Source organism: Mastomys coucha, unplaced genomic scaffold (assembly GCF_008632895.1).
Source record: "Mastomys coucha isolate ucsf_1 unplaced genomic scaffold, UCSF_Mcou_1 pScaffold13, whole genome shotgun sequence".
NCBI lineage: Eukaryota > Metazoa > Chordata > Mammalia > Rodentia > Muridae > Mastomys > Mastomys coucha.
This window is the reverse complement of record NW_022196895.1, coordinates 18289022-18298271: the sequence shown is the minus strand read 5'-3', so window position 1 is coordinate 18298271 and position 9250 is coordinate 18289022. Positions and strand designations below refer to the sequence as shown.

General features: G+C 37.8%; 1 protein-coding gene across 3 annotated transcripts in view; it reads left to right on the top strand.

Annotated features, from left to right (window-relative positions):
* Positions 1 to 9250, top strand: part of Ccdc178 (coiled-coil domain containing 178) — a 345640-nt gene that overhangs the window by 220474 nt on the left and 115916 nt on the right. The window lies entirely within an intron of this gene.

Genomic DNA, 9250 nt, shown 5'->3' with positions numbered 1-9250 from the left:
ATCCTGCCAATCCATGAGCATGGGAGATCTTTCCATCTTCTGAGATCTTCTTCAAGTTCTTTCTTCAATGTTTGAGGGTATTCAGAAGTAAGAGCATTCAAACCATCAGTTTAGACTCAGGACAGCTGGGATTCAGATCTGAGACTGGGAACAGACTGAGGCCAGGAAAGAGGGCTGGTTGCAAACTATACCAGACACTCAAATGGATTTGATGTTCTTTATATATGATCTAAGACAAGAAATGGATCCTCTTGTCCTCCGTTTCCACACCATAAATGTAAGAAGATTGGGGTTTTGTTGTTGTTGTTTGCTGTTGCTAATTCTTACTCCTGAAGGGACTACATTGTGTAAAAAGCTAACCTGAAGGCAGAAATGACAGTGGCTCTGTGATGCACCACTTTGTGGTTATGTGTGACTTCTAATTGGCATGTGTTATTTTCTAAGAAAGGAAATTTTTTTTTTTTTTTTTTTTTTTTTTTTGGTTTTTCGAGACAGGGTTTCTCTGTAGCCCTGGCTGTCCTGGAACTCACTCTGTAGACCAGGCTGGCCTCGAACTCAGAAATCCACCTGCCTCTGCCTCCCAAGTGCTGGGATTAAAGGCGTGCGCCACCATCGCCCGGGGGAAATTTATTTTTAATCTATAATAATATGAACATAGATATGACAATGAAAAAGTTCAAGATTAAGCCTTTTCCCCCAGCATACCAAGAGGTCAGGTTATCAAACCTCATCAATGACACATGGCACAAAACGAAATTGCATCTTTAAATTTTGTCAGCAGTTTCTGCACACACATATCCATATCCTTACTCTTTCTCCTTTTATATTAACTCCTCTCTAGTTTGTAATGAAGGTATGAGGTCTGCTCTTACAGTGCATTTATGTGTTGCACTGTTCCTCTATGACAGAGTTAGTTATAATTCCTTAACTCTTTTCTGCTGATGACCTTTTAAAGCAGCATAATTAGAATAAGTTGTGGTTATTGTATCAGAATGTGCATCCCATGGGCCAACAAGGCAGCACATTAATTCTCTGCATCACCCACTCGGTGTGCAGCGCCACCAGCACAAAGATATTATTCTTTGTAATTACATAAAGAAAGGGTCTATTTAGTGTTAAGTGACCTTTCCATGACTGATCAGTCTTTGCCACCAGTGAAGTAGAAATGTACATCATTAAAATGTGCGTAAACAGGAAACCCTTCTAAATCTTAAACTATCCTAAGCAGGACATTCTCTGGAAAAAGAAATGTCTGTTGGGCTCTTCACTAAAGATTGACACACTTAAAAAATATTTTTAATATATAAACAAATTGAGGTACAATTAAGTTGAAATAATGCATGAGCATACTTTACAGGGAAATGATGCCCATGTGTCTCTTTCATAATTTTAAATCACAGCACAGGAAAATATCCTTAAGAACAAAAATACTTGGGTTAAAATTCAAAGTTTAGTTAGCAATAACAAATACCTTAGCTAAATTAATATTGCCATGATCAGCTATGATTTCAGAATTATTTCTGAGATGTCACACCCTTTATATACAATTTAAGTCATGTACTTTAATTTGGAGTATTTCATTGGGAATATGCTTAGGTTATACTCTTTCCCTCTTGCTGTTCATATTTGTTCTCTATTTGCTTCTGTAATCAGCTAGTTGGAATACCTAAGCATATGGTTCTCAACCTGTGGGTCACCACCTTGTAGAACCTGTTTGGGGGTCCAATAAGCCTTTCCCAAGGGTCACCTACAACCATCTGAAAACACAAATATTTAAATTATGATTCCTAACATAGTAAATACAGTTTTAGAATAGCAATGAAACAATTTTTTGGCTGTGGGTTGCCACAATATGAGGAGCTATATATTAAAGGATTGCAACTTTAGGAAGGCTAAAACCCCCTGCTCTGAAGGAATATCTAGTATAAAAGAAAATTTGATCAAGTAGAAATATAATATCTAATTTAAACTGGGTGCATGGTTCAGCTGCTAGATCTTATCTCTATCGTGCAGGAAAGCCCAAGTTGAATCCACAGCACTATGCAGAACTAGCCATGATACTCCACAACTGTAATCCCAGCACTTGGGAGGTGGGAATCAAAAGCTGCCCTCCATCCTTCACTCCACGGTGAGTTCAAAGCCAGCCTGGGATACCTGAGACTGTCTCACAACAAACACATAGTATAAGAGACACTCTCGTAATAAATGTTCCTATAGAGGAAAACGTTCCTTTCTTTTTATACACATACCCATGTTAATTGATGCTCTTGAGTACTTATTAAATGTCTCTATTTCTGGACTGAGGTTCCCTGTTGAGAACATGTGCAGAGTCCTATATGTGAACTATATTTGGAAATCCATTTAAAAGCTGACCCTTTCCTCAATATTTGCCCAGAACTGGTCTATCATAGAATTACTCTGAATGACTATATATTCTGCCTTTAACAGATAGCCTATTCTAATGATATCATCTCTGTGAACGGCTCAAAGTCCTTATCTGATGGAAATCTCCTACTCTGAAACTCTGTATTTTTCCATGTGGTATTTGTAATCCCTGGTCAGACACATACAATGGAAAGAATTGTAAAATCAAGGAACAGATATAATTAGTGTGAAACAGTCACAAATTCCAAGTCACATATCAGTTCCAAGATGTATTGTGATAATGATCCTTAGAAATGTTTAATAAATCAAACAGGAAATTATCTACAACATAACCTAGTTGGGGAGCTAGGATGAGGCGTTCCTTTTGAGTGCTGTAGTAGCATACTTACAGACACCCTGACCTTGAAGGCTGGCAGGGAGAGCTCTCCTGGTCAGCTCTTAATACAAGCTTCACCCAGCAGTGTCTCTACCAGGCTCTGAATATATCACTTACCCACTAGGTGTTTGTTGTACTTTTTAAATTAATAAATCAATATAGAGCATTTTGTCAAAGAACCATCATGTGCAGACTTTGAGGCATACAACAACCTTGATGCAGAGGGCTGATTTGTTCACTTACAAATCAAGAATGTTCTTTTAAGACTAATTATCGCCGAACTCAAGTTGGACAAGAGACTGGTTACCATGGCAGCACAGACAAGGAAGTTGGCCCTGGGAGAGTTAAAACAGTTATTTACTCCTCTGAGGCTTTAGGGTATCGACACATATCACTCTTACAGGCTTGCTCCTCTGGAACACTGGGGAGAATTCTTGCTTTCTGTAGTAATTGGCATATAGATTTTAAGGGGGCAGCTATGCAATAATGCCTCTGTGCACACAGTAGGTGATGCATCTAATAAAGTCTATACAGTCCATCTCCACTGTACTGCTGGAGAATTGGCATATATTTTGAACATTTGTGTTCATTGCGCATGTGCACTGACGAGGTTGAGCATATCCAGAGTGCTATGGCTGTAGCCTAATGCATGTTGATCAAAAAGAGCACTTCTGAGGTGAGTATTCATAGCGAGGTGGATGCCCAGTCCTCAAACTCATTTACTCAGAAGCCTATATCTGCACATCTTATGAAATCAGTCTTAGTCATTGTTTACTTCAATGACATCAAAATGTCACTAAAAGCTGAGGTGATGACTCAGTCGTTAAAAGGCTTGCCTAACAAGCAAAAAGGCTTGAATTCAATCCCCAGAACCCACATTTTTAAAAGGTAGTGTTACTGTAATCCCAGTTCTAAAGAAGAGGAGACAGGCAGATCCCTTGAGGCTTGCTGGTCACCTAGCCTACCTTATATGATGAGCCCCAGGCCAGAGGAGAACTATAAACCAAAGGAGGTAGATGGTGCCTCTAAGAAACTTACGTGAAGCTGGGCGGTGGTGGCGCACGCCTTTAATCCCAGCACTTGGGAGGCAGAGGCAGGCGGATTTCTGAGTTCGAGGCCAGCCTGGTCTACAGAGTGAGTTGCAGGATAGCCAGGGCTATACAGAGAAACCCTGTCTCAAAAAAAAAAAAAAACAAAGAAACATACGTGAAATTGTTCTTCATCTCCACTTATGAACATATGCACCAAAATGCACACTTATGCACTTCTAACCCCACCAACCCCATTTACATAAAGTTTTCCTGTATGCAAATCACTGACTTACTGCCAAGAAGTTTGGAGAACTATACAGATGCAGATTAGATGGTTCATAATTGATGGTGTTTAGCCACTTTTCTATTGCTCTGACAGTCCCCAAAAGAGAAATAGCTTAAAGAAGGAAAGACTATTTTTGACTCCCTGATTCAGAAGTTCCAATCCATATTTAGTCCATTCCTATTGTTTCTGGATTGCAGTGAGGCAGAACACCACGGTGGCAATGCATGGAAGAGGAAAGGTGCTTGCCTCATATCAGCCAGAAAACAGCAACAAATGTCTGGGACACTGCACATCTAGCAAACCCATGTCCCCATGACCTGCTTCCTCTACCCAGGTCTCAACTACCTCTACCAGCTGAAGACCAAGTCTCCAACACATGGGCCTAAGGAAACTGTCCATACCAAAACTAGATCAGAGTATGTAGTGCCTTGGCTTCTGTGGGGCCACAACTCTTAAAAGTTCTGTACTTGAAACTGAGCCTGAGTTACAACACTGTCCATCAGTGGGGTAGGATAAAGTCGGATGGGGTGGGGTGGGGGAGAGGCTGTGCTTGTGCCATTAGCACTACCTTAAAGCCAACGGACTGCAGAAAACCTAACTTATCTATGTGAATCTAATTCACAAGTTATATAGCAATACCTTAAAAACCCGTAGAGGCCAAGAAGACATTCCCCTTGATTCTCAGATTTGCTTAAGTGTATGCCAGTACATGTGGCAGAGGGACTTTGATCCTAGGTCCACTATACATCACCTACACTAGTTTGTTCTTCTGCCCTTCTCATCCTAGCCTGGAATCCCTCGTGAGTGCTATCATACCATAATCTTTTTTTAATCCCTAGATTAGCCACAGACCTGGGACCATAGAATCAACTTAGTAAAGGTTTGTAGAACAAGCAGATGAATGAACAAATAGATAAGAGAAAAGCTAGTAAGCATGAGAGAATAAACTTTGTCAACAAATACTAGCAATACAACTTCAATGTTCTGGTGTTTTCTGAGAGGAGGTGGCATTAAAATTGGAATGGTGTGGTCTATGTGCACATAGCAGAGTTGCTTCCATTTGAGTGCCTGGAGGAAGTAAGGAGCAGTCGCAAGCAAACTTAATAACCAAGAATCAAATGACAGATACATCATCAGAAAAGATCAGAAGAGACAGCAGCAGATAATTAATAATTACATCGGGACAGGAGATTCTGAATTAGAAGTGGGCCAGGATATGACAACTCTGTTAGAGTACATACTGATAGAACCTGGGTCCTCTGCCCAGAGATCCAGATCTGAGTACCTATATTAAGTGTCACCGAGGACATGGATGGCACATGATAACATGGTTTATTTTATAACATCATTTAAGGCAAACTCGTAGGTTTTCTACATGTATGCTTACAATGCAAATGTTTTAACCATACCCATTTTCTAGTTTGAGTCACATGTTTCTTTTATCATCTCCTTAATGTCTAGTCCACCTCTAAAGTACATTTTTTGGGAATTGAGGCTTTTTCCAAGGGGATTGTTGCTGGCTCAACTTTTATTGGCCTCTATGGTATAATTTCACTGCTGTATTCAACCATAATCTCAAATTGTACAGTCTTCTGATTGGAAAGCACATGATCTAGGACTTTCCAGTGAATATGTCATTCCTAATCAAAGGAGAGGCTATATAATGTTATAGATAAAATATCAGAAGACAATGGATTATATATACCCAACAAGCTCATAGTGAATTATAGTGAAGTGCGACTTCTTGGGGGCCAAAGTTTTCTTTCTCTCAGTAGCCAACTTTACCTGTGGGAACAAACCTCCTGTGTAGCAGATTACAGGGCAAATGTGGACTGAGCAGAAGGGAGCTTAGTGATTTGTCTTCATTGTCGGATGCCATTAGGTTTTGTGAAGACAATGCTACAACATTTGGAAGGGTGCTGGCTCATATGGTGGTACATTGCACTTGTTGGTATGTGGTCTACTGCCAGTTTGTCCTGATCAAAGGTCAGGTACTTCACTTAAAAGCTTTGTAGTGCACAAGATATTGATGCACTGGTTGTTCTGGTCATAACAATACCCAAAACTTCATTGTGTAATGTGGCCATATTGATGCACTGGTTATTCTGATCATAACAATACCCAAAACTTCATTGTGTAATGAGGCCATTTTATGTCTCTATGACACAAAATTGGACAGGATGTAAGAGGAATGGATTGTATCTGTATCTTAATTCTAGACCATCAGCTAGATAGTGTCTAGAAATTTAGACACTGGGCTCTGGATCCATCTTTAGATATTCACTGACAGTTGATGTCAGGACTCTTCATTGAACCACTGGCATCTAGATGATGTGATGTAGATTTCTTACAAAATGGTAGTCACTGCAAAGCCAAATGTCCTGAAAGAAAATGTCAGACAGAAGTCATATGTTATCTGTGAACTAGTTGAAAAGTCACAGCATTATTTCTGCAATATTTGACTGGCTGGATAAACCACAAATATATTATGCAACTATGAAAGGAACAAATAGACTTGACCTGTATATGGAATGAAAGGTTTTTTTTTTTTTTTAAAGTATGTTTTACTGAAAATATTATTGTGGCCATTTTCCAAAACTGTGAATTTTCCTACCTAATGTTTCATTGTTTTGACTTCCCTTTTCTGTAAAGTGAGAATAAGTAACATCTCAGACAGGTGCTCAGAGGGAAAATTCAGGAAATACAGCCTTGTTAGGATAAGTCAACTTTCTAGTAGGCACTAGAGTGTTAGATGCTACACTAGGTTTCCTTCATCCTATCTGAATTCTTATTTTCTTATTGTATCATATATCCAGTTAGAATAAAAATTGAGCATGCTAGGTAGGATCTTTTCTAATTGAAGTAATTGCTGGACTCTTACTTATTTACTGTGTGTTGAATTCATGAATCAACGCTTATGTTCAGCTTACTCCAGCTTTGTGTATAACTATCACCAGGAGAAGTGAAATGCCGCTCATAGTTTGGTCCAGAAGGTACACAGTTCTAGTGTCATGCCCTATACCCACTTACCCTATTGGAAAGGAGTGAAAAGAAGAAATAGTGAGAAAATTAAACTGAAAATAAAGACAAAATTCAATATCAAATCCACAGTTTAAAGAGTAAGGAAAACTCAATAAAAAAACAGAACAAGACTGTTCAGATAATTTGGAGTCTTGATTTGTCTTCATTTTACAGGATTTCACAGGATTTTACAGGAGTGAAGGAAGAAAGTGTTTTTCTATGGAAATATTTTGAGTACTGCAGGCCTAGCATGTAATTCCCTCTGACAACAAAAGCTATACACAACTTCAAACAGTTTTGAAAAACCCAAAGCTCTAAATAATAGCAGCTAGAGCCAGGCAATACACATATCCCTGAAAAAGTCTGAAGGTAAAACCTTATTGTGCAGTAGCCTGTTGTACTGAATAGTTTATTCATTCATATAGAGCAGAAAATACTATAAGTGAATCTTTACCATTGTAGTAGCCTATAGTATCACAAAGGCTATCACGCGGGAGGTGACAAATAAAATATGTGGCTCTAACATGGAAAATATAGGCCATGTCTAAGTAGTATTATGTTAATTCTTCATTTGTCTACTATACATTCATCCACCTAACCATTCATTGGCTCATCCTTCCACTCATTTGTTCCTTCATCTGTCTATTTATTCATGTACCCATTCATCCACCAATTCATTCACCCACCCATCTGGCTAGCAATCCACTGATACTTTACCTATGGATTCTTTCATTTTTCCATTCATCTATTCATCACATACCTAGTTACATCAGCTATTCTAAGAAACAGCTTTTGTCTGAACAAGTTTCTCATCGCAGCACTCATGAAACTTACAAAGTAGCTTCTACTCTGTTCCTCATTGATATTTAATTTCCAAATATAATTCTAGGAGAAGAAACTGTCATATCTCCTAATCATCAAATATTAACAAATGATTTTAGATATCATATTATGCTAAATGTTTACTTGTTAAATTACAAAAGTGATTAGCAGACATTCATGAATCTCCTCTTTATCAGGACTAACTCCCAATGTTAATCATTTCAGCCATTCTTAATAATGAGAACCAAATAAATAACAAGTATAGTATTGAAATATACTATTTTGAATAAATTTAATATATATGTAAATCAAAAGTACAAAACACCTAGAATACAGCAGTCTAATTATGTATTTATGTAATTTGTTAATAAAAAGTTTCCCACAATATCACAAAATTCTTATGATATACTATCAAGTCTAAGTAACTAAATAAAATGTCTTGAATAAATAACTGAATGAGAAAATAAATGAATGAATGAATTAATGTTATAAGCCAATGTGAACCACAGAGTTTCATACCCAAGGATGTTCTGGTCTACACAAACATGCAGTCTCATGCATGTAACTGAATGCACACATACACAAAACTCATAGTCAGTGATTCAGACTAGCAAATAAACAAACAAAAGGCTCCAAGTGACCTTATCCTGACAGCAGTAGTACACTTATCAGGTTTTCAATCCAACAAACTGAGAGATCCTAAGGAATGTTCAGGTATCAAAATGCATGACAGCTATCATTTAAAAAGAGACTCCACCAAATGAAAATATTCACAAACTTTGTCCTCCTAAGGAAATATAATTCTATGTAAACATAGGTAGGTTTACAAGATGCAATATCCCAATATTTTGAATAATCACACCAGGATTACAAGGGCACGTGAGATGAATCTCAGTTCATCATTTTGGCTTCCTGAAGTACACCCATGACAGTGTTTATCACTCCTGATCAATAGGGAGATCAGGACTCCATGAGAAATATGTCTGCTGGCCTTAATAAATCTTCAGGTATATAAATACAGAAATATTTGTACAGGCAATTTTCTGCTGAATTACATTTTCCTGTTCAGATTCTCATACCATGTATGATTTCTAACAGCAAAACCAAAGGTTTGATGAGAGAGTGCCTTTCACACAGGAATGCTTTAATTACTTTACACTAGTTATTTTTATATCTGGTAGTTTAATCACCATGGTTAATCTCTTTATGGGTCTCAAAACATTTTCAGCCAGGTGAATTATATATTAGATCAAGTGTTGTTAATTCAGAATAGATTCACACCAAAGGAATGATTAGATTAACATGTTTGAAAATATTAAAGTCTGTTAA